Source organism: Pseudorasbora parva, chromosome 21, assembly GCF_024679245.1.
Source record: "Pseudorasbora parva isolate DD20220531a chromosome 21, ASM2467924v1, whole genome shotgun sequence".
NCBI lineage: Eukaryota > Metazoa > Chordata > Actinopteri > Cypriniformes > Gobionidae > Pseudorasbora > Pseudorasbora parva.
In genome coordinates this window covers 8,758,493-8,782,057 of record NC_090192.1, presented here as the reverse complement: position 1 = coordinate 8,782,057, position 23,565 = coordinate 8,758,493, and the positions used below count along the sequence as shown (strand labels likewise).

At 38.0% G+C, this 23,565-nt stretch overlaps 1 long non-coding RNA gene across 1 annotated transcript; it reads right to left on the bottom strand.

The window, feature by feature from the left end:
• Positions 1-4,892: 4,892 nt before the first annotated feature.
• On the bottom strand, positions 4,893-6,739 carry LOC137055355 (uncharacterized). The gene is made up of 3 exons (XR_010899979.1): positions 6,464-6,739; positions 5,697-5,733; positions 4,893-5,614 (listed from the first exon to the last, which is right to left on the bottom strand). It is a non-coding gene; the product is annotated as an uncharacterized lncRNA (long non-coding RNA).
• Positions 6,740-23,565: the final 16,826 nt, after the last annotated feature.

The window sequence follows — 23,565 nt, the reverse complement described above, 5'->3', positions numbered from 1 at the left end:
AAATAACCCTGCTGTTCTTTAAAAAGCAGTGTCGTATTATTTCTGTGCTGCTAGGTTCACAGAGAAGTGAAATATACCAACACAATTATACTACAACAAATGGAGTTCAAAACAGGTGAATTGACACTTCTTTGCTGGGAGATATGCTAAAGGATATAAGCAGCCAGACAATGGATACTAAATATGTTTTAAAAACTGATTTCTGCAGTTTGGTTAACTTATAATAAACTATATTGCCAAAAGTATTAGGACACCCCTCCAAATCACTGAATTCAAGTGTTCCATTTATTTCCATGGCCATGGCCACAGGTGTATAAAATAAAGCACCTTAGGCATGCAGACGATTCTATAAACATCTGTGAAAGAATGGGTCACTCTCAGGAGCTCAGTGAACTCAACCATGGTACTTTTTGTGAAATGTCCTCACAACTAAATATTCCACGGTCAACTGTTAGTGGTATTATAACAAAGTGGAAGCAACTGAGAACAACAGCAACTCAGCCACGAAGTGGTAGGCCACGTAAAATCACAGAGCGAGGTCAGCGCATGCTGAGCTGCAAAGTGCGCAGAAATCAGCAACTTTCTGCAGAGTCAGTAGCTACAGACCTCCAAACTTCATGTGGCCTTCAGATTAGCACAAGAACAGTGTGTAGAGAGCATCATGGAATGGGTTTCCATGGCCGAGCAGCTGCATCCAAGCCTTACATCAGCAAGTGCAATGCAAAGCGCAGTGGTGTAAAGTACGCCGCCACTGAACTATAGAGCAGTGGAGATGTGTTCTCTGGAGTGGCGAATCATGCTTCTCTGTCTGGCAATTGAATGGACAAGTCTGGGTTTGGCGGGTGCCAGGAGACTAATACTTGCTGACTGCATTGTGCCACGTATAAAGTTAAGTGGAGGGGGGATTATGGTGTGGGGTTGTTTTTCAGGGGTTGGGCTGTGCTCCTTAGTTCCAGCGAAAGGAACTATTAATGCTTCAGCATACCAAGACATTTTGGACAATTTAATGCTCCCAACTTTGTGGGAACAGTTTGGTGATGGCCCCTTCCTGTTCCAACATGATTGTGCACCATTGCACAAAGCAAGGTCCATAAAGACATGGATATCCTGACCTCAACCTGATAGAACACCTTTTGAAATTAAAGCAGAGACTGCGACCCAAGCCTTCATGTGCAACATTAATTCCTGACCTCACAAATAGGCTTCTAGAAGAAAGGTCAAAAATCCAATAAACACAATTCTAAACATTGGGGAAAGAAGAGTTGAAGCTGTTATAGCTACAGAGGGTGGGCCAACTGTCATTTAAGTTCATGTTCATGTAAAGGCAGATGTTCCAAAACTTTTGCCAATATAGTTTAGCTCTGAACTGACACAATGTCTTTTTATGCCATCAGATTTCATAAATATATTTAGCATTATTTAAATGTATTATTTTATGTAGCGCAGATGTACGTAGATATCGTTGGTCCTTGCATGTTACTGCGTGTTATTTTTTCAGTGCAGTGTTGTTTTTGCATTGCATTTTTGAGGTACCATAATCCAGTTTCAATAAAACCCACACTTCCCTACATTTTGTTGCGTTCCGTTGCGCTCTGTCTAGCTTGAATGAAACATGTCAGGTTTGAGTGGTCAGGTTGGAATGTTCAGGATTCAAGCTGTGTGCACATCTTTGACATTCTGTTGATTACCACAGAAAATTATTTTCATGCCTCAGTTTGTTTAAAGTAATGCTTTTACATTAGAAGTCTTTGGTGCAAGTGTTCCCGAGATTTTAAAGCAGATTTTTTTTGCTACAACACTATTCTGTATAAAATGTGATATTTGACCTCTGAAGTATAAATTAAACTTTTATCTATGGGCATCCAGATGAATTAAACCCTTAAAATGACTTGTGTTTTTATAATCTTATCTAGTCAAATTATATTTTTGACTTGAATAAACCAATTTATAAGATTTTACAAGTTGAAACACTTTTTAGGTGACCTAACAAAATATTTAGACCATGTAGTCTCACTTATGGTCATAGTGATGCACTGATATTACATTTCTTGCTGTTGCAGATACCGATGCTAATACAATTCTATGCAATTTTTGCCTAAATAAACTAAAAATGTCCATTTTAAATGTGCAAGTGAATTTAGGCATCACATCATTTTAATGCATGGTATAACAATGTATACAATATTAATTTTGAGATATGCTAAAGACTGCATTTAACAGATATTCAACTATTATTATTTTTTCAGGATTAACCCAAAACTAAACCATGTCCCAACAAATTGATTGTTAGCATGTCACATACTGTCAATAGTTAGCCTAGAAATCTAGACGCACCCTAGCGGCAGCAAACCGAATCTGCCGCGAGTGTCGTCTAGCAACTCTCAATACCCTTCTGAGCTGTATTCCCCTAACTCTTGCCGGACCAATCACATTGTGTATAGAGTCGGTGGGAGGGGCTTAACATAATGACAGCCGAGTTGCGCTTGCGTGCTACTAGTAAACACAGAAGCTGGAGAACGGCGGCTTTGACCGCGCCTCTGGAAGACTTGGAGTTAAGCTTTTCTCAGAGAAAAGAACAAAGAACGGCACTGAAGTCATTCTTAAAAAGGGAAGATGTGTTCAGAGTTTTGCTGAACAGATACGGCGAAAGTTTAATCTTACAGCTAGCTCCTCTTCACCTTCGTTGCTCTGGTTGCTTGTAGCGCTATCCTATCGCGTGCAGAGGGAGTTTGAAAGACAACCGTTTATCCCGCCCCTCGGATTGAGCCCTGTCTATGGTGAGTTTCCAGACTAAACATCTTGATGTGAGTCTGTCTTATCAGGCTAGTCAATAGTGTTTAACCCATATTAAACCTAAAAAAATACCCAGAGATTTACTCACCCTTACGCCATCTTATAAATTTCTTCTTTCTGATTAACAATTGAAGTTATATTAATAAATATCCTGATGCTTCCAAGGTTTTTTAATGGCAGTAAACAGGGCCCACAAGTTTGAAGCTCAAAAAAGTGCACCATAAACATATGCCACACGTTTATTTAACGCGTTAAAAGTAAAATATCGAGATTATTACAATAAACGTATAATGTTGGGCGCATCTTAAGCGTTTTGACCTGCGAGAGGCGTTACACTTTCTACGTTATTCTAAATTTTTTCTTTATAACATGTTAAATATGGATATGGAATATGGATTGTTCATCAGAAAGAAGAAAGTCATATACACCTACACTGTAAAAAATAATTCAGGTCTCCAATTGAACATTTTCTAGTGACTAATCACATCTACATTTTTCAGTTGGCTGAACTGAATTTCTGTGAATTAAATTGCATCAATTCACAGAATTTCAACTCGGCCAACTGAAAAATGTAGATGTGATTAGTCACTTGAAAATGTTCAATTGGAGACATTTTTTTTTACAGTGTAGGATGGCTTGAGGGTGAGTACATCTTGGGGCATGGGCCTGTCATTTTGTCTGGCCCAATCAATCATTTAGGAAACGGCACTTTGTCTGTCTGGATACGGAGCATAAAAAACATGCAACTTGTTTATTATCATTATCTGTGAAACTGTTGATTTCTATGGCAGTTAAATGAATATAGCCTTTTTATTAGACTATTGGTATTGACTGGTTTGAGGTATTTTTTGGTATAGGAAAGGGATATGGCCTAAAACGCACCATAATGCACAAAATCACATCTATGAAATCATTTATTTTTTTTTGGGGGAGAACCCCCAGACCCCCCGCAAAACAATTTCCCCACCTATCATATTTGTCTTAGCCGCTACTGACCCACCCACTTTTTATTTGCTTCCGACGCCCATGTCTTGGGGGCATTTTCATTTTAAAGTGAACTAATCATTTTAAAGGTCCCTTTCTTAGCGTGTTTTTGAAGCTTTAATTATGTTTACAGTGTGCAATATAACATGAGTTCATGTTTTGCATTTAAAAAAACTGTATTTTTCACATAATTTACTTATCTGTACAGCGCTGTTTCTTCTGTCCTAAAAATGGCCTGATGATTTCCTTGTTCTATGAAGTCCCTCCTTCAGAAATACGTAACGAGTTCTGATTGGGCCAGCGCTTCCCGTGTTGTGATTGGACAGCAGCTTAGCGCACTTTGCCCGGAAAGGTCCCGCCTCTTACCATAACGGGGAGATGCAAGCTCTGAATGCGCGCTCTTCTCCACGTGGGAGAGCAACAAGACCACGCCCCCTATTTTGCGTGTTCTTGTGGGCGGAGGGTTAGTCAGCAAACGGTTCTAGTGACGTCATTCATGAAGGAAGTGCAGCGGTGTAGTCCAAACCGGCCGTTCGCTGTAGGCTTTGAAAGGGAACTTCTGTTAAATAAAATATCTCGCTTGGCATTGAACTTTGAGCTTTATATTTTTACAGGTATTATTTATGCTCTAACAGCAACATTACACACTAACTAAAGTTTGAAAGATGGAATGGCGAAGAACAGACCTTTAATGTTAAAAGGAATGATCATCTCTAATTGCCAGTTTATTACCTTTGTAGAAATCATATTTCATCATAATTTGCACATAATGGAAAATCGTGTCTTGTTGGAATAGTGAAGGAGGGGGTAGGATTCAGTAATCTCAGTTTTGTCACCTTTTGTTAGGTGTGACGCATGTGCTTCTGTTGCCAGATTGAATTAAGGGTGAGAAACTGCACTACTATAGTGGAGTCGTGTGTTACTGAGAATTCATAGGTTTGGTGGATGCTTATTTGCCTTCTTTTCTAATGTACAATTAATCTTTTATGAGGTAATTTACCCTACATTTGTTCTTGCTCGAGAAGCCGTTTCACTTGGATATATACAATAGGGAAGAAAAGACAACTTTCTTTGCATGCCAACTTTAAGGCATGAAGTGTGCATTGGTAGCTTTCCTTTTCTTTATATGATGGAATATTGTATGTACATATCAATCAATCAATTTAATATCATAGTGACACATATAATATAGGCGTATACATTTGATCTTAACAGAAGGATCTCTACATTTTTGTGATCTCGAAAAGGGCAGGGTGGTATTGTTTATGTCATAACATTCAATGGCCAGCAGAGGACAGACTAGAGAAGCTTCTCTTTGATATACTTGTTTTCATTTTAAACCATAATGGACATACAGCTACATAAACACTATATATTCATGTGGACCACGAACCAAAAAGAGAAAACAGTTGCTGTAGCTCTCCGTTACAAACTCACGCATAGAGAATGAATCCATTGTTACAGGTTCAGATCACATTTGTGGTGTTCTTGAATATTAAATGGTGCTGCACTCAGAGGAGAGACAGCGATGAGTAGGTAATTGTTAAGCATTGTTCAAATGGTGACTGTTTTTTAATCAGACCCGCATTTAGACAGCTTAAGTGATGTCTAAGCAAAATGTTGTGCAATATAAACAGCCCACAATATACTTTCTCTACATCTCCATCCTTTTAACTTATTATCGCATGCTGTGCAACTGGAAAATCGGATCACATGATGCTTTGCAGCTTCCATGCTGGTTCCTCTCTGGAGGTTGAGTATAAGCTTTGCAGTTTATTGTTCTCTGGCCAGAGGCGTTGCACAGACACTCCGGCTAAGCGTTCCCTTCCTTCAGTTACTGCAAGTGGATTAGAGCTCAAATGTAGGAATTCAAAAGTAAAAATCACAGTCATTCTTTTTATAGAGGAATCAGTTTTTACCTTGAGCTCCAAAGTTGTTAAGCAATAATAGATGCTTCTGTAGATGCCAAAAGATAATGTGATTTTAACATCTTTTTTAACATAATTGATAATTGCCAAATTTCCTTTGATGAACTACTACCCATTATCCTGAAGAAAGAATGGTCAATTTTTATTTTTGGGTGTATATATATATATATATATATATATATATATATATATATATGTAAAGCCATTTGGTTAGTCTTTAATACTATTATTAACACTGCATCTATGGATGTATTTCTCAAAATTATTATTTATTTTTAATACTTCAAATTAGTGTTTTAAAGCCTAATTTAAATATGTTGATTTCATTTATTAATATATTTTATCAGTATTAAATTTATAATATTTATTATTAAATTATTGTTAGTTTTTAAATAATTTGTTATGCTAAAGATGTAAATTAAACTTTTTTTTCCTCAAAAAGTCTATTTTTCATTTATAATGTTGTGATGCCTAAATTTACTTGTAGCATTTGTACTTTTGAATAATGATTTTACTAACAATTAATGATTTAAATTTTTAGATTTAAATTTTTTATTTAATTCATGTTCGTTATCAACCAAAAATTTAAAATAATTATACAGTACTTATACAGTATATCACCTGGATTTGTAATATTATTGCATCCCTATCTAATATAGCACTGTTTTTTGATTACATCATGGCATACAACTCTTTATTGAGGATTTGTTTGAAATACTTATATAGACAAAATGAAATAGAAAATGACTTGCACTTACCAAGGCCGGTGAAAATGTGTATGGTCACTTTTGCTCTCTTTTGTGACTTCTTTGTGACATCATCTACTACTGACCAGTAACCCGACCCCGCTAGGTTTTGGCTGTCAACTCTTCTGTACTGGCATTTCACTAATGGCCATGCTCAGAGACGGCGGGTGTGCAATTTCTATCAGCAGGCGTTAATCAACCATTAATTAACCATTTCTTCTGTGTTCATTTCACCCCTCTTATTTGTACAGGGGGTTTCTCCATGGCAATTGCTTCATCTTTGCGCTCCTTCTCCACCGCCCTCTTTCTTCACTCCACTCCTCCCCCCCACCCCCCTCTCTCTCTCCCTCCCTCTCGATGTTTGGCTGCTAGGGAAGAGCGCGAGTCTCCATCAGCACCATTTAGTCTGTGAGAGGAGCACCAGTGAATCAGTAAGACCCAACTGTGTCGGTCAGGGAGTGGTGGGCAGCTAGGTCAGAAGAACCAGCCCACGGATCTCTCTGCCCACTCCAATAAAAGCTCCTGTGGTTTCTCCTCCCCCGTCTCCCTCACAGTGACCTGTGGCGTGTGTAGGAACTGGCACCAACCAAAACACCCAAGCCGCTCAAGTGCTGTTTGGACTGAGTTGTTTGAGTGTGTGTTGACAATCAAGAACAAGAGGGCAGCAGGTATTAGAGCGGCTTGCTTCTCCTGGACTTTTCTTTAGTTCTCTCAGTGCTCTCTCAATGTTGGATTAAATGAAAGGATCTTTTGTACAAGATGAGCGAAGACATCAAGGAAAAAGGGAACGGCAAGCAAGCGCTACGCAAGAAGAAGGGCAAAAAGGTAACTAGAAAACTGCTTTAACAGCCAGATCTTTTCAGGAAAACGCTTCAGGCTTGTTTAAACCCTGCTTTTATAGCATTTGGCAGTGTTAATGGTGGTTGTTGGTGTTGAAAAGCACTAGGATGAGGTCTGGAGGAAGCTTCTCTATTGTTCTAGAGCGACCGAAGGGGTGTGTTCAGAGTGGCATGGTTTTGTTTTGAAGGTGTTTGACAGTGCACTTTTAAGGAGGAGAGCATTCTAGACGCTAACTCCGAAACAGGTTCTTCTCTTTGTTTGGAGTTTTCCAAGGTGTTAGTTTTGATCATTGAAAAAAATATTGATAGAAAGTCTTGCATAGTTCAGATCAAATGTAAAACTGTAAAAAGTGAAACCTTTGTAATTGTTGATCTGACCTTTTCAAATGAGTTCTGATTGTGTAACCTAAAGTGTCATTAGGCTGTTTTTTCATATTAAATTAAAAAAACGAATTATTTTAGAAATGTTGTTATTTTTATTTGCATTTTTACATTTTTCAGTCAATTTACTTTTAAAACAACTGAGATATGAAAACCATATATATTATACACACTGTATTTGAGTGTATTTGATACACATTTCAGTTTAATCCTGTTTCTTTTGTATACATACTCTGGACAGATGTTTTCTCTGTCTGTCTCTCTCTCTTGTTCTCTTTCCCTCCACCCACTCCGTCTATTCTCTGCACGAGCAGTATAATCTGCTTAATTGCAGCCGTTCAGATGCATTGGCAGAAGCAGTATCTGAGTCAGCGCTGGGTGGTACTAGCCACGGGTCAGCTCTGTTGGCTTTACAAATGTTTGCTTCAAATGATTCTGAGAAATTGATGAATTCCCTCTGGTTTTGTGTAACAGGTGCAGTTATTCCTTTTACGTAATAAAAGGCTGCGCTTAATATATTCAGAGGTAGTCATCATTCTAATCAGAAATGAAATATGTGTGAGTGCGTTTAACAATCGCTCTGACAGCTCCGTCTCTCTTGGTCTCTTTATGCAACCCCAACCTGTTGCTATGCACACTGGGAATGTGTAGCAGCAAAAAGGGAGGAAAATTTGAGAAATTATAAAACCTATTATGTATTTGTTTTTTTCAATGCTTGTTGGTACTGGGCAATATGAGTAAAATCTTTTGGTAGAAATTTGGTAACGCTTTTTTTACATGACATATTTACACGTTACATGTAGTAATAACAGTAAATCATGCATAAGTACAAGCAACTGACCCTAAACCAAACCCTAACTCTAGTAAGTACATTGTTAACTAATATGACGCAGTACTTATTTGTGTAATTACACTGTAACAATGCCTCTAAAACAGTGTAACAAAAATGTTTGATTTTGGTATCGCAATATGACTTTTTTCTTGAAAATTAAACTGAAAAAAAATGTATTTTTAATAATCATGTGCCACTGGATGTTTGTGTATAATGCAGTAAATTATTTATTTATTTATTTATTTATTTATTTATTTATTTATTTATTTATTTATTTATTTATTCATTCATTTTTTTGCAAATGAGAGATATAAACAGACCTATTACCACACTTCAGTTAACTTGGCAACTGTACCCAACTAAACTCCCTTTTGGAGTTGACTTGCTTTGGGAATATGTACTTCCATGTTTTCTTAAACCTTACAATTAATAACTAATATAAAGCAACCAAACCTGACTGTAAGCTGCATATACTGTACACTATAATCTACATTAGAAATAACAAATAAAAAGGATGAAACAACCCCCCCCCCCCCCCCCCAAAAAAAATGAAGATGAAATATCAAAAAATAAAAGTCAATAGGGTCAATTTTTTTAAACTCCATTGACTTTTTTTGTATGAAAAGTGAGTTGACATTTAAAGCTACACTGTGTAACTTTTTTAGTTTATTCTTAGCTAAAAACACTTAGTTCTTTCAAAAATATATGTGCTCATTAATGTATATTTCTTTTAAGTAATAATGTATTCTCGTAAGTTTATAATATGCCATTGAAAATACATACGGGTGAGGGGTTCGAATGCTGGTCGCCATGTTGCCCCTCCATCTTGAAATTACATTAGCCAAAGAGAATTTACATACCCGTAAATTCAAGCTTCGCCTTTCGCGTTTTAACACTGGATAGCACTCATGGACGAGGTTGAATGGGAAGCCATGTTAATCTTGGACTAAATTGGCGACAGTTAAAACGAAATCGGAATTGAGAGGAACAGAAACTAATATTCACTGGATGGTCTGGTCATATACCTTTTCACCGCTAGATGAGGGGAAAATATCACACAGTGTAGCTTTAATAATATTCTTTCCAATTTAATGTTCCTTGGGACGTCACCAAAATGATACCATAATATTAATACTCCGTTTTTAATCAGCCTACTCGATGTGGCTACAGAGACTCGTCAGAAAGAGCATATGGGGGTTGAATGGGCCCATTTAGGAATTAATTGGTGTTCATGACGACACGGAGGACATGAACCTTTGCAGGGGTTTGTCTTTGTGCCATGGTTGTATTGTTAGAGCTCAATAGAGCAGGAAATCAGACAGCGTGCAGGTTCGTCATAGCTCATTTTCTGGTTAGACCCGTCCCTGTCAATGACTATTATTCTTTACTAGTGATTTGGAGAAACAAAAGATGGAAAAACAACAGTTAGAGACTTTTTGTCAGGACAAATACCTGGATGGAATACAAATACAGCAGCGTTGGATGGATATTTTTCTGTGTAATGAGCTGAACCTAATCAGGATATAAACTAAAAACACATGTTTATATCCGATTTTGTCAACTTTAATTCATCAAGTCTGTTTGCAAATGTAAATGTATTGGATATATACTACACTGTCCAAACAAAGCATTGGACAAACAGTCCTAAAGATTAAATTTGATATGCAATGTGAACAAAGCCTCTTTCTCTGGCTATCAGTAACTGTAATTCAAATATTGCAATATAATTTTAATTTCAGACAGTCAACATGGCTGGTCGCCCCTCCCCTCATGTTAGTGGAGAGAAAATGGCCGTTCGGTACTGATCCAGTTCATAATCAGAGGAACAGAGAAAGCCGGAGACAGGCTAAAAGAGTGTTAGAGTGAGTTGCTAGCGCACGCTTATCCACAAGAGATGCTTTCCTCAGTGGCTGTCGGATTGAGACTTTCAACACAAAGACATTAACACGTGTCATTTCCCTTTCACTGCTCCCAAGTCAAGGAGACCCCGACAGTAAACCATGGGGGGAGTTTTTGGGTCAGTGGCTGTGAATAAGCATGCGTCTTAGCTTGTGTGTGTGTGTGTGAGAGAGAGAGAGAGAGAGAGAGAGAGAGAGAGAGAGAGAGAGAGAGAGAGAGAGAGAGAGAGAGAGAGAGAGAGAGAGAGAGAGAGAGAGAGAGAGCTGTCTGGGCACTAGGGAACCTGAAACATTGGCAGGTGTGTGTAATATGTGTCGCCATGGTAACCGAAGGCCTACTGGGGAATGGAGGAAGCTGCCGTTTAGATGACTGAGCCGGGAATCCCTGCTGATAGCAGAAGGAGAGTCTGTTTTTTATATTTAGCATTTCAATGCAAATGTTTGTAGCATCACTGCTGTGGCTTTGTTGTATTTATTGCCTTTCTGTAAATTAACCATATTTATATAATGGCTTTGTACAAAAGCAAGTGAGATGTCATACTGTCTACATAGACAGCTGTCTTCTAAGGCAGCATCCTATCTAAAACCCTAATAAGTGATCAATTTTGTTTAGCTTAATAAGTTTCAACAGTCGGGTTCCAAGAGAAAAAACTCCATTCACTCATTTAAATACATTTTTAAATCCTTGTTGTCAGCCCCAATACAATACTTGTTAAAGCTGTTAAGTAGGCTACACAGTCCATGTACCTTTATATTTCTGTCCAATTTTCAAATACTTTTTTCTTCAAATTTTGTAATGTTGTGATTGACCTATTGTACCTGATTGGTTTGGTTCATGGTTTATAACTTTTTAATGTAGACTTTTTAAAATCGTCATCATTGTACGTAAATCTGTTCATCATATAAAGCCATTGTGTCTCTTCAGAAGACTTGAATTTGGATTAGACCGCTCGATTTATTATTTTTAAGATGCCTTTATTGAAGGGACAGAATCTTCCTTTTTGTTTGGAACTTGAACGAAAATCGTACAGATTTAAAATAATAGGAGGGTAAGTACATGATGAAAGAAATTACATTTTTGGGTGAATTATACCTCATAAATACATTAAGGTAAGGTAACAAATCTATATTGCGAATACAAATACATCAACGATACATATCGCCACATTTTTATGTAATATAATAATGTCGTCATCTTGTATTTGTTTATTGAGTTCATTGCAATGTATTAGGGGATTGCCTTTTCTGTGAAGGATATATGCTGTAGTACCTTAGAATTAGGCCAAAATAAGAAGTCATAGAACGTAGCACATTAGCTTTTGCATCAGGATTGTGCCTTTGATGCCTTAATTTCCGACTTACTTAGGGAGCTCAGTAGGTTTCGGGAACAGTGCCAATATGTCTTCTTTTTGTACCTGCATTTGTCAGCATTATCCCTGTAGCCCTCTGTGGTAGAACATGCTTCCACCTAATTTGCTGAGATCATCAAAACTTTCTAAATATGGCTGAATGAATCTCTTCTACAAGCACTTAACTGATCCATAACCATAAATCTCATTTTATTTATTTCCTTTTCTATTCTGCAGTTTGATTTCTGCTCTGGCTGTGTTAGGGATGGGTATCGAGTTCGATACTTTTTGGTACCGACTGATACCATCGAGTAAGGTTCATGACGTTTGGTACCAAATTTTGGAGCCGGATCTCACGAAAATGCGTATAAATAGTACGAGTTTGCAATCTCGTGGAATGTATACGCCAAAATGAGTTTTGGCGTGCGTATGGTACGCGGTTTTTCGCGTGAGACGCACTTTATGGCGTATTATACATACGAACCCCCCACCCCACCACCCTAAACCTACCCAAGAGCGTGTCATATGCACGCCATAAAGTGCGTACCATACGCACGCCAAAACTCATTTTGGCGTATACATTCCACGAGATTGCAAACTCGTACTATTTATACGCATGACCATGAGATCGTGTTGAAATTTTGATACTTAATACTTTGATTGATCTTGTCCATGTCAATGATTGGCTGTGGTGGAAAAACTTGAAAATGTTCAATTGGAGACCTGAATTTTCTTTAGAGTGCAGAAAACACTAGTTTGTTAACAAATTATTAAAAAAGTCTATTCCACCCCTCAGTACCCCATATGAGACTTTGAGTCCTCAAAAAAAAGGTCAACAAACTAAAAAACAAAACAAAGTTTACATTCAAGGTAATGTAATCTTGTTAAAAAGACAAAAATAAAATTGGTATCGGAAAAAGTATCGTACAGGAGTCAAGTTATCGATACCGATTTTTTTTTAAACGATACCCAGCTCTAGGCTGTGTTCTATTCATATAGATTGTTCTGTCTTTCCACAAGACATAGAAACTTTTTCAAAACTTTGAAACAGCTTTGTCAAGCCAATATTTCATTTTTTTTCTTTTCTTGAAAGAACATCCATTTTTATAATGTTTTCTTTAAATTACAATTCTGTGTCCTGTTCTCAATTTCCATTCTGAATGACGCACAACCCTGGTGCGTGCAACATTTCTGTAAAATGCCATTGGAATATGATAAGTCCTTGACCTCAACTCATGTTACGCGTTCGCAGTTATGGCAGCATAGTTCAAATCAACACTCTCCTCCAGAACAGCCGAACAAGCTAACAGTTGGGCTCGTACTTGAACCCAGGACATCTCACACTCAGTCAACCAGAATCATTCCTTTACATAGACCGACAAACCAACAACAGCTTATTTGACTAGAAATAGCAGCTGTTACACCACTGTTCAGTGTCACATGATCAATCTAAAATGCTGATTTGATTCCGTAGAGAAGTCAAACAGAAGAGCTTCTTCATTGTCAATGTCACATTGATTTAATGCTCTGTTTTCAACATGCTGTTTGTAACTAAACCAGGGTCACTATTTTGAAATAAGATCGTCATCGCTGTGAAATGATCATTATGCCAAGAATGTGCTATAAGGCTACTTTAAACAGGACTGAAAAGATATCCTTGGTGATAGAAGCTGGGGTTAAATTACTCATACTTCCTGTGAACCTCAGCATGACCCCATGAAAGGTTGACATTTACAGTGTAGTTGAAAGCTAATCTGGATCTGCCACTCTAATTGGAGAATCATTCAGGAAGTGAGCCTTAGCAAGTCCCAGCCGACGATGTGGAAAGTACAGGAAGTGTTGGGCTTCCACAGATGCCACACATACCATACAGTCAAAGACACTTTTTAAAGAGTCTCACTACCCAAATTCGGTTGGAACATCAGGTTTAATCATTAGTAAAGTGTTAATTGTCTTTAGAACACAGTGTAACCCACTTTCTTATTCAGTAATCTAAAAAGAACTGCATGCTTGATCAAAGCTTGAGACATGTTGGCAAATGCAACGTTATAACAGCAGACCAAGGAAAATTACACTCTTTTTATTCATGTTTTCAAATGGTACTCTGGAGCATCTCTTGCTTTTTGTTCATCCTACAGAGGATGAATCATATTTCAACACCTTGGTTTCTATCCTGTAATGGCAGATTCTCTGTAGCTGCTGTTTGCATATATGACTGCATATATTGCATATATATATATTGACTGTGGAGCTTCACTTTTGAACACATTTTGTGCTTTTAGTCTGATGTCAAGCTTGGCTAGTTTATACTAACTTAGAATAAGCCGTTGGAAATCGTATGGGTACCAATTCGAATTGCTTTGAAAATAATGTTGAATTTGGAACAGAAAATAATTCTTGTTTTACTATTGATGTAGTTTCTGTAGTGTCTGACTTTGAGACTCAAAACATGCAGAATGTACAATAGCAATAAATATATATTCAATCATCAATACTACCTTGGAGAGTAATTGCTTGAAGATTATTTGGCAACTCTGCAATTGTAGGCACTAGTCAGCAATTGTATTGGTTTTCGAATAAAAATATCAGTGAGTTTACAAAAAAAATCCTGTATAAGTCTAAATCAAGAAAATAACATTTAAATCCCAAATTCACAACTTCCAATTGGGTAAACTTGTAAAACCCACAATTATAATGGCAATGACCATTACCGTTATGCTTCATAACTTTATAATTTTGGGGTTTTGTCATGTCTCCTACCACTAGTACTATGCTGGAAGAAAATTAATTTGTAAAATTCATGAATTCAAATTCAAAAGACAATGTCATTTAAATGATACTTTGAGGTTGCCTCTATCTAGATTCCTTAGGTCAATATCTTTCCAAGGTCAGTCGTGTCCCATTCAACCATTTAAAATTTTGTTAAAAGCATACCTTTCCAATTTCATCAAACCTTCTCCAGACAATCTTGAAACTTTTCTGGTCAAAGGTTACTTAACATTTCTTGGTATACCAAACCGTTCAGGAGTAGTAAATTAACTAATGTTATATACATCAAATAACCTAAACGAATTTCTTGCATTTCTTGTAAATGAAACTTCTTTGATGGCTTAAGAACCATGAGGGACGATCTTGGAGTTGAGATGCAAAGCCCACGCCAATGTCTTTATGTCTTTAGACAGGATATTGCACTGGAAATTGAACAATCAATTGTATGTCATTCCACCTGATAAGAAGTCTAGATATTAATCAATAGCATATGACATAGCATAAGTGAATCATCTAATGCATTCTCAGACATTACTCCAGATAGCTGATCAAAACCTGTCATTCAGGACATTCTTTCAGACTCTGTGACAATGGAGGGTTCAGCTACAAAGAATAATATTCAGTGTGCCTTGCTGGGGGGAGTACGACCAGCCTCTCACTGTGGAGTATATCATAGGCGCCTTTGTCTAGAGCCGGGGCTTTCTTAGGAATTATGTTACAAGCAGAATGGCCGATAAAGACAATGGGGGGATGAAAAAGCTGGCCCTCATTTTCAGCATTTCTGCACCTTCCAGGCAATATTTTGCACTCTTTTGTTGGGGTAACTGTAAAACATCCCCAGAAAACTGTAGCTTTCCAGATTTTGATCCGGTAATCCTAGTTGGAATGTCCAGCGGCAGGCACGACGGAACTTGGCCTCAAGCGCTCTGTTTCCCAGGATCTCTGATATCTGTGGAACCTGATACTTTCATCACAGTTGAGAGACCAGCGAGAGTCTGGAGAAATACTCGATGGTCTCAATGCACTCTGGGTTTCCCAGGCTTCAAGAGATGCGGTTTTAACAGCAAGGGTAACAGAAGACCTGTGGAAAACCACCCGAGACCTTAAATAGTGGTGATCCCAGCCCACCCAAACCATGTGTCTGTTTTATCATCTTGCAGTACAACAAATTGTTTTGCATGTGCTTTCCTCCATTTTTTTTCCCTCTTTAAATTCCTCTATATTCCAAATAATGCTTTGACCTAGATGGGAACTGATTAGTATGAAATATTTTGTACATATTAGATATTTTTTCTAATTGAGGAAATGCTGACGTAAACTTTGAGTGATAATACAAAACTTAATATTTGAGAGCATAATCGTTAAATATGTGGTGTAATAAAGTTATTGCATAAGTTATAGTCAGATGCTCATTTTGTTAAACCATATTGAGTTCTGCTGAGGCCAACAGTGTTCCTAATGCTGAATTTGGCTAAGGATCATGGGAACAGAATGAAGCTGCAGTGTTTCTCTGGCCTGATCACTGAGTAAAATCAGCAGGTCCAAATATCATAACAATTTTCTGCTATAACAGCAGACTTCCCTGCCAAATGACAGTATTCCATAGATGTTACTCAACTACTTAGACTTTGCAGGACTTATGTACAATGTATTTTTTATACAGTATTTTTAACCTACAAAATAGAATACATATACAAAGCTTTCTGTCAGTGCGACAGTTTTCTGGGTGATCGTTAATATCTCGGAAAGTGAAGGAACTTTGTTTCTGTGGTGTTCCGTAGTGCCTTTTGGCTGGTTGTTGGTTGCCAGACCTTTTTTAGATGATTGTTTGCTGGTTACCAGAGTGTTGCTAGGCATTTGCCACAGGGTTCTAGATGGTTGCAAGAGCATGTCCAGGTGGTTGCTAAGGTGTTGATTTGGTGTCCGGTGTGGTTGCTACTGCTAGGGCTTTGCTACCTGTAGATGGCTGTTCAGTGATTGTCAGGGCATTTCCATGTTGTTACTAGAGTCTTCTGGCTTATTTGATGGATGTTTGGTAGGGTGTTCTGAGTGTTTTCCAGGGCTTTGTTATATGGTTGCTCGCCGGTTGCTATGGTGAGTGTTCTGGATCGTTACTAGAGCATTGTCAGGTCGTTGCTTTTCTACGTGATTCCTACAGTCTTTTGGTTTTCATTGATATGTGTTTAGTAGTGTGTTCTAGATGGTTGCAGTTTTGTTCCAATAGCGTCTGGAGTGCCTTGATGTGATCACGATAGCACACTACAAACTAATAGATTCCATTCACAAACAACCAGAACACAGGAAATCTTGCAATATCTCTTGCGATAAAATTCGGTCACTCTAAACACAGCTCACACCATAGAGAAATCTGATAAGATAATCTGTAGAATCATCAAGATAATCAGAACTTTACCTAGGATTGTCAGAAGGGGCTTTTATCTTGTAGTGTGTGGGTGCCTTTAAAGGTGCAGTGTGTGCACCTTTGAGCGGCATCTAGCAGTAAGGTTGTGAATTGCAATCTTAGAAGCTATGGGGACCAACACAGGACAAAAATTTTGTTGTCTGAGAGGGCAGAGAGTATCTAGCACTCTGTAGAGCAGTTTGTCTGTTTAGGGTTACTGTAGAAACATGGTGGTGCAAAATGGCAACCAAAAAGGGGTCCAGTAGTGTTTGTAGATAGAAAAGGTTAATTTAAAGGTAATAAAAACATTATTCATTATGTAAGGTCTTTATACACCATTGAAAACATATTATATTGCATTTCTGTTAATAGAGCCCCATAAATATTACACGCTGCGCCTTTAAGCCCCTTTCACACCGGGTAGTTCTAGAACTTAGTTATAGGAACGAACCACCAGACAGAGAACTAAATTATCCCCTAGGGCCATTTTCCTGGTTGCATTCACACCACCAGTAAGAACTGTGACGTGATGTTAGCCGTGTTTGTTGTTGTGACAGAGGCGGACGTTGATTTTGACGGCACCGAGAACGCCAGAGCCTGAATACACAGCGTTCCCATTCTCCGTCTTCAGTTTACGATCTGTTTAACAGTCCTGTCTAATACGGTATTAGATATAACTGTTATACTAAGAAAGTAGACAGTATATGAAAAAGTATTAGCACTTGCCTTGTAGTTGATGTCCTATGTCGCCAGCTAAGCAGAAATACATAATGATGTTTGTCCCCTCAAAGTTGCATTGGATTTTCTCCTTAATGTAAAGGTTGAGAGGTTCATCGATCACTGTTTTGTTCATTGAGTTTGTGGAGTAAATATATAGGCTATAGCCGCTATAATCTGTCTGTGTACACAGTTTTTTTTTAAATGACGGGTAATGGTGTTTCGTGTGTGTCCGGCCAATCAGCGTACACTTATAGTTCCTTTTGTGCTAGGTTAGATCATACTCTGAAAAAAAGCTAATTTAGTTCCTCCCTAACAAAATCTTAAAATCTTTCCCAGTTGTGCAGTGCAAACATGCCAAAAAGCGGGTACTTCTGCCATTAGTTCTAGCAACTATAAAAAGGTTCCCCCTTTAGTCTCAACATGACTTAACATGAGGTATCGTCAAAGGTAATACGTAGCTTTAGGGATTTGGTTGAAATGGCATAGTTATGTATATCATAACATAGTTATGAATATTAAAACATAGTTATGTATATTTAAATATGAGCAATAATGATGATAGCAGTGCTTTTTCTTAACAAACAGCACTAACTATGGAGGACAGCCTGATTTTACCCTTTTTGTTCATGATTGGTCTAGCATTTATGAGTTTGTGCTGCTGTAAATGTCAGGGGCTGGATGGCCTTCTCTTCTCCTCTCTTCTGACAAAAGATAAGACCATACAACCAAGTGCCATATTGAAGAAACTCTTGAGAACACTAACAGAGACTGGCACAGCTCTCTTTAGCTGCAAATATGTGTGAGTGTGTCTGAATGTGAGGACTAGACATGTCTGTCAGACTGCACTGCTTTCACCACAGGTCTCACTGAGATGCTGTTATCGCTGCTCTCTCTGGCAGAAAATTAGAGGTTTTATTTAGCACAAAAATAAAGGCAGTAACTAGGGCTGGGTATTGACACAAATTTCACAATTCGATTTCAATTTACACACTTGCAATTTGATTATCAACTGAAAACAGGATGACTAATCGATATCAGTTTGTAAAAATAAGAACATGAGAACATGGTACAATGAGCAATGAGAACAGATCAACAAATCCTTTATTAGCGTTAAACTTTGCTTAAAGGGGTACTTCAGCGCTGGGAAGATGAATCTGTATTTAAACTGGGTCATCAATGCAGTAGAAATGTGAAATTATTTTTGAATTTGGTGTCTTCTAGACTGAGAAAAGACAGAAAATGTATTTTTGTCCCATGGGGATGAAAGACTACAATTCCCAGAATGCTTCGCTGCCCTGTGCCATTCCCAACGCCACCAACTTGATTACAGTGACTGAGTTAGAGGAGACACTACAATTAAAAACTGAACGTGTCTGTTCAATATAATGAGTGAGTCACCGCGCGAGTATCACAGCACTGAGCACTAACTGCAGGAGTGATGAGAGCTGAGGTAATCGCGACTACACTCGCGGCATACATTCACAACGCGAGTTCAGTCTGGCGCGTTTCAGTTCATGCCTTTACAAGCTTAACTTTCATAGAAATTAATTTGAGAAGTTAAAAGACTTACATTGCTCACCATAGCTCCGTTTAAATGAGTGCCTGTAGCTGCCAGCTGAGCTCTCCCTGCAAGCTGAGTGTTATCTCCCCTCCCCCTTGCGCGGATTAAAAACATGCGGAAATGGCTCCCTCTGCTGGTTGTAGTCTTTAGCCTTTGGGCAAACATTCCTCCTATGATGCAAAAATCGTCAATTTGCATCATAGGAGGAATTTTCCAGAAATAAAATGCATAAATCTCTTGTCTCAGGGAGATATGAGGGGGAAAAGCACAATAATTTTAATATACTCCAGGGTTTCTACTGATACAAAGCCATATGCTAATCGCTGAAGTAACCCTTTAATTGAATCCCTATAGGGGCAACTCACTCTATTGTGTTTTTCACATTAAGCATTTTAAAAACGTCCTGCTGTTTTTAGTGATTACAATACTGCAGCAGGTGCTGTATATGGATCACAAGTGCCCAAAACATGCATCTATTTTTGTTTTTAAGATGGAAAATTGACAGGCTTGTGCTGCAGTTCTAATGGCTGTTTTGCCCCCCAGGGCTCGGTGACAGTCATGTGACAGAAAACGATGAATTACAGAAAGAAGCCCACACTCATACACACTTACTCCCTTATATTACTTTCAGTCTTAATACACAACATCCTTCAAGACACTGAAGCTCCAGGGCACCTAACAAAATTAGAAGCCTCTCCATGCTAGTAAAGTGCTGTGTCTGTATCTGTGTCTTAGCCCTTTAAATCAAGCTAATGCTAACTGACTAAGCATTAGTTCAGTGTGCTTGATGTGCAGGATGAGCCCTACTCTGGCTACACTAAAGGAAACAAACTAGAATTATTCCAATATGGTCAAGGGTGGGGGGTCATAAGTCCTCACATAAACCCATAATAATAATAATAATAAATTCCATTTGTACCTGTGCTCTTCCTACCTGTATAACAACTCAATAAGTAGGACATATACATACATTGTTATCAGTTTGCACTGCATATATAGATATATATATAGATTATTCCTTATTAAAGGTACTAAAGTTATTTAGTCAAAAGCAGAGTATATGAGCAATTACTTTTGTTCTTTACATTGTCATTATAAGTGATTACTGTCACTTTAAAAGACCTTCCACTGCTCGCGCATGATGTGGATGTGAGATGCTGAAGTTGCAGTTACAAAACTTACAAAACGCGTGACTGTCCCCCACCTGCTCCTCTTCAGAAAATGAAATTCGCTGTCCCATTGATCACGGGATTGACACGAGGGTTTTGGTTTTTTGGCAGGAGTGGATTCCATCTTACGTCCATCATCCGTCTCTGTTTTTTTGTTTTTGTTTTTTTCTCGTGTTGTCACTCGTCATCTGACCTCACGCACTAACCTCGCGACAACGGCCACCTACAGTACTGTAGGCTATTGCAGATGGCAGTTAACGCGAAGCTAGTTACAGAGCTCAGATTGTAAATGTTTTCGTTTTTTTCTCCGGTATTATTATTTTTTAATAACGCAGGTTAAAATGCGGGATATTTACAGGAAAATTCTTGGTAAAATGATAAAATACAGGACTTTCCCGGCCAAAACGGGATACTTGACAGGTATGGACTTTCCACTGCGCCGAGTTGAAGTATTTTCAGAAGCGATATTCCGCCATACATTATAGTTCCATTTTAACCCACTAAGAAAAGCACCACGTTTTATTTTTTGTCACCATACTTGGTCGTTCAACTATTCGTGTAACTTTATTTAAATAGGGAAAACCTGGAGGTGTTTGGTCGCTTCTAACTTGATCTTTGTTTGGCCCCATAGTGAATGAACTGGGCTTAGTGGGCTAAGCTAAATGCTATCAGATCGTCTCCGCGCGTCAGAGCGATTAAGTGCACGTACTCAGACGAGAGAGGGATGTATCAACTCGTCTTAGTTAAAGGGTTAGTTCACCCAAAAATGAAATTGATGTCATTAATGACTCACCCTAATGTCGTTCCACACCCGAGAAGACCTCCGTTCATCTTCAGAACACAGTTCAAGATATTTTATATTAAGCCCAAGAGCGTATCCAAGTGTATGCACACTATACTGTCCATGTCCAGAAAGGGAATAAAAACATCATCAAAGTAGTCCATATGTGACATCAGTTAGTTCATTAGAATCTCTTGAAGCATCAAAAATACATTTTGGTCCTAAAATAACAAAAACTTCGACTTTATTCAGCATTGTCTTCTCTTCCGTGTTTTTGTTCAATCCTCAAATAAAGATTCAAACGGTTATGAATCAGTGAATTGATCAATGATTCGGATCGCCTGTGGATTGAACACAAACGCGGAAGAGAAGACTGATGCTGAATAAAGTCGTAATTTTTGTTATTTTTGGACCAAAATGTATTTTTGATGCTTCAGGAGATTCTAACTAACTAACTGATGTCACATATGGACTACTTTGATGATGTTTTTATTAGCTTTCTGGACATGGGCAGTATAGTGTGCATACACTTAGATATGCTCTCTGACTAAATATAATATATCTTAAGCTGTGTTCCGAAGATGAACGGAGGCCTTACGGGTGTGGAACGACATTAGGGTGAGTCATTAATGACATCAATTTCATTTTTGGGTGAACTAACCCTTTAAGGGAATAAGATAGTTTAATATGAAAACGAGGTGGATTATCCCTTTAAGGGCCTAATGCATGCATTTTTTAACCGCTTGATCACATTCACATTAAGTTTCTAGAAAGAATTTGACTGGACAGAAAATCTTTTGAGAAGCTAAAGTACAGAGTGATGTCATCAAAATCATTGAAACACAGCTATTGCTGCCAAGGCTACTTTTACACTGTTGCCTCTGGGTTTTTTTTTTAGGCTGCGGTTTGAAGCAATACCCTTACACCCCCCACCCTGGAAACACCCTCAGAATTTGATTGAGATAGTTTTGGCTGTGATTTGGAGGGTTTTGACTCTCTCAAGTGCATTACCACAAGGTGTCACAGTTAGGCTCAGTTTTGCTTTCGTTTTCTATCAGTCTCATTCATTGTGTTACCTATGCACTCTGTCTTGGTTTGTTCTTTTATTAATAATCGTTCTTACTATTTGGAAATTCTTAACCTGCTTTCATCATCTTTGGAGTTTAAAAATGCCACAAGGATGTGCACAAATATGCATGAGAGTGTTTGAAAGCAGCTATCTGTCAGTTGGTATTGATATAGGAAAATAGGAAAACTATAGGAAAACGGGTATTACTCATTTTTTAAGTTCTGGTATCGACCAGTTAACTAAATTTGCTACTATAATCAATAAAGTTATTATCTGGCCGTGTAAACATTTTCATTGATTTCAATGGAATCATTTTAGTTTTGCTGTGGCACATATTTGCTCAGTCTAGACAAGGTGTCAGGCCATAACAGATGTGATAGAAAGAGGTTTGCACAAAGCCAAACTGAAGGTGATGTAATAGTGAAGTGGAATGCGAGTCAGAATATCGGAATTCTGTTTAGATTCTAGTCATCGTAGAAATAGTATCGGTATTTATCAAGTCATACATTTCACCCCAAAAATTATTGTTCTGTCATAACCTGTTTAAAAACCTATGACTTTTGTTATGTGAAACTTATGTGAAACATGAACAGAATGTTCATGCTGCTCTTTTCTGTACAGTTACAGTTAATCGGGGATATTTTTCCCAAAAAAGGAGAAAAAGTATCATAAAATGTAGTGCATATAAAACGCATAAGCTAATTTCTAAGTTTTTGGGAAACCTATGAGGAACAAACGGAAATATCTGCCCTTCTGCCATAGCCTTCATTCAAAAATTACATATCAAACCATGAGTAAATTATGACTATTCGTACATTTTCAAAGATTAATAGCATTCAGCTTTAAGATAAATGCATGCGCAAGTCACACTACAACCTGATCAGCCATACAGTAAACATAAAGCACATGTATTTATAAAAATAAAATAAAAAGTTTCTGTTCGTTGCATTTATGTTTTGTGCCATCAGAGTGCATGCCCCGTGGTGAGCGGGTTGGACCATCATGTCTCTGGTACTTTGCTGCCTGCTGGAGGTGCCCCGTCTGTCCCGGGCCCAGCACTTCTCCTGAGCGTCTCCGTCACACACCTGCGGGAGGGTCCCATTCTATGCCAAGCACACAGATCTGGCTCTTAGTAGAGCAAATTTTTGGATGTTTCTGAGAGGTTGTGTTGAATTGAGTTTAATATTTAGATATCATAATCAAAAGTGAACCACTTTTGGTGCTATATAGCACCATATTTTTAAAGGTGCTCTACAGCACCTTTGTCAAATGGTGCTATGTAGAACCCATTAGAGGTGCCATATTGCATTTTTATTTTACAAAAATGGTGCTAAACAGCATTAAC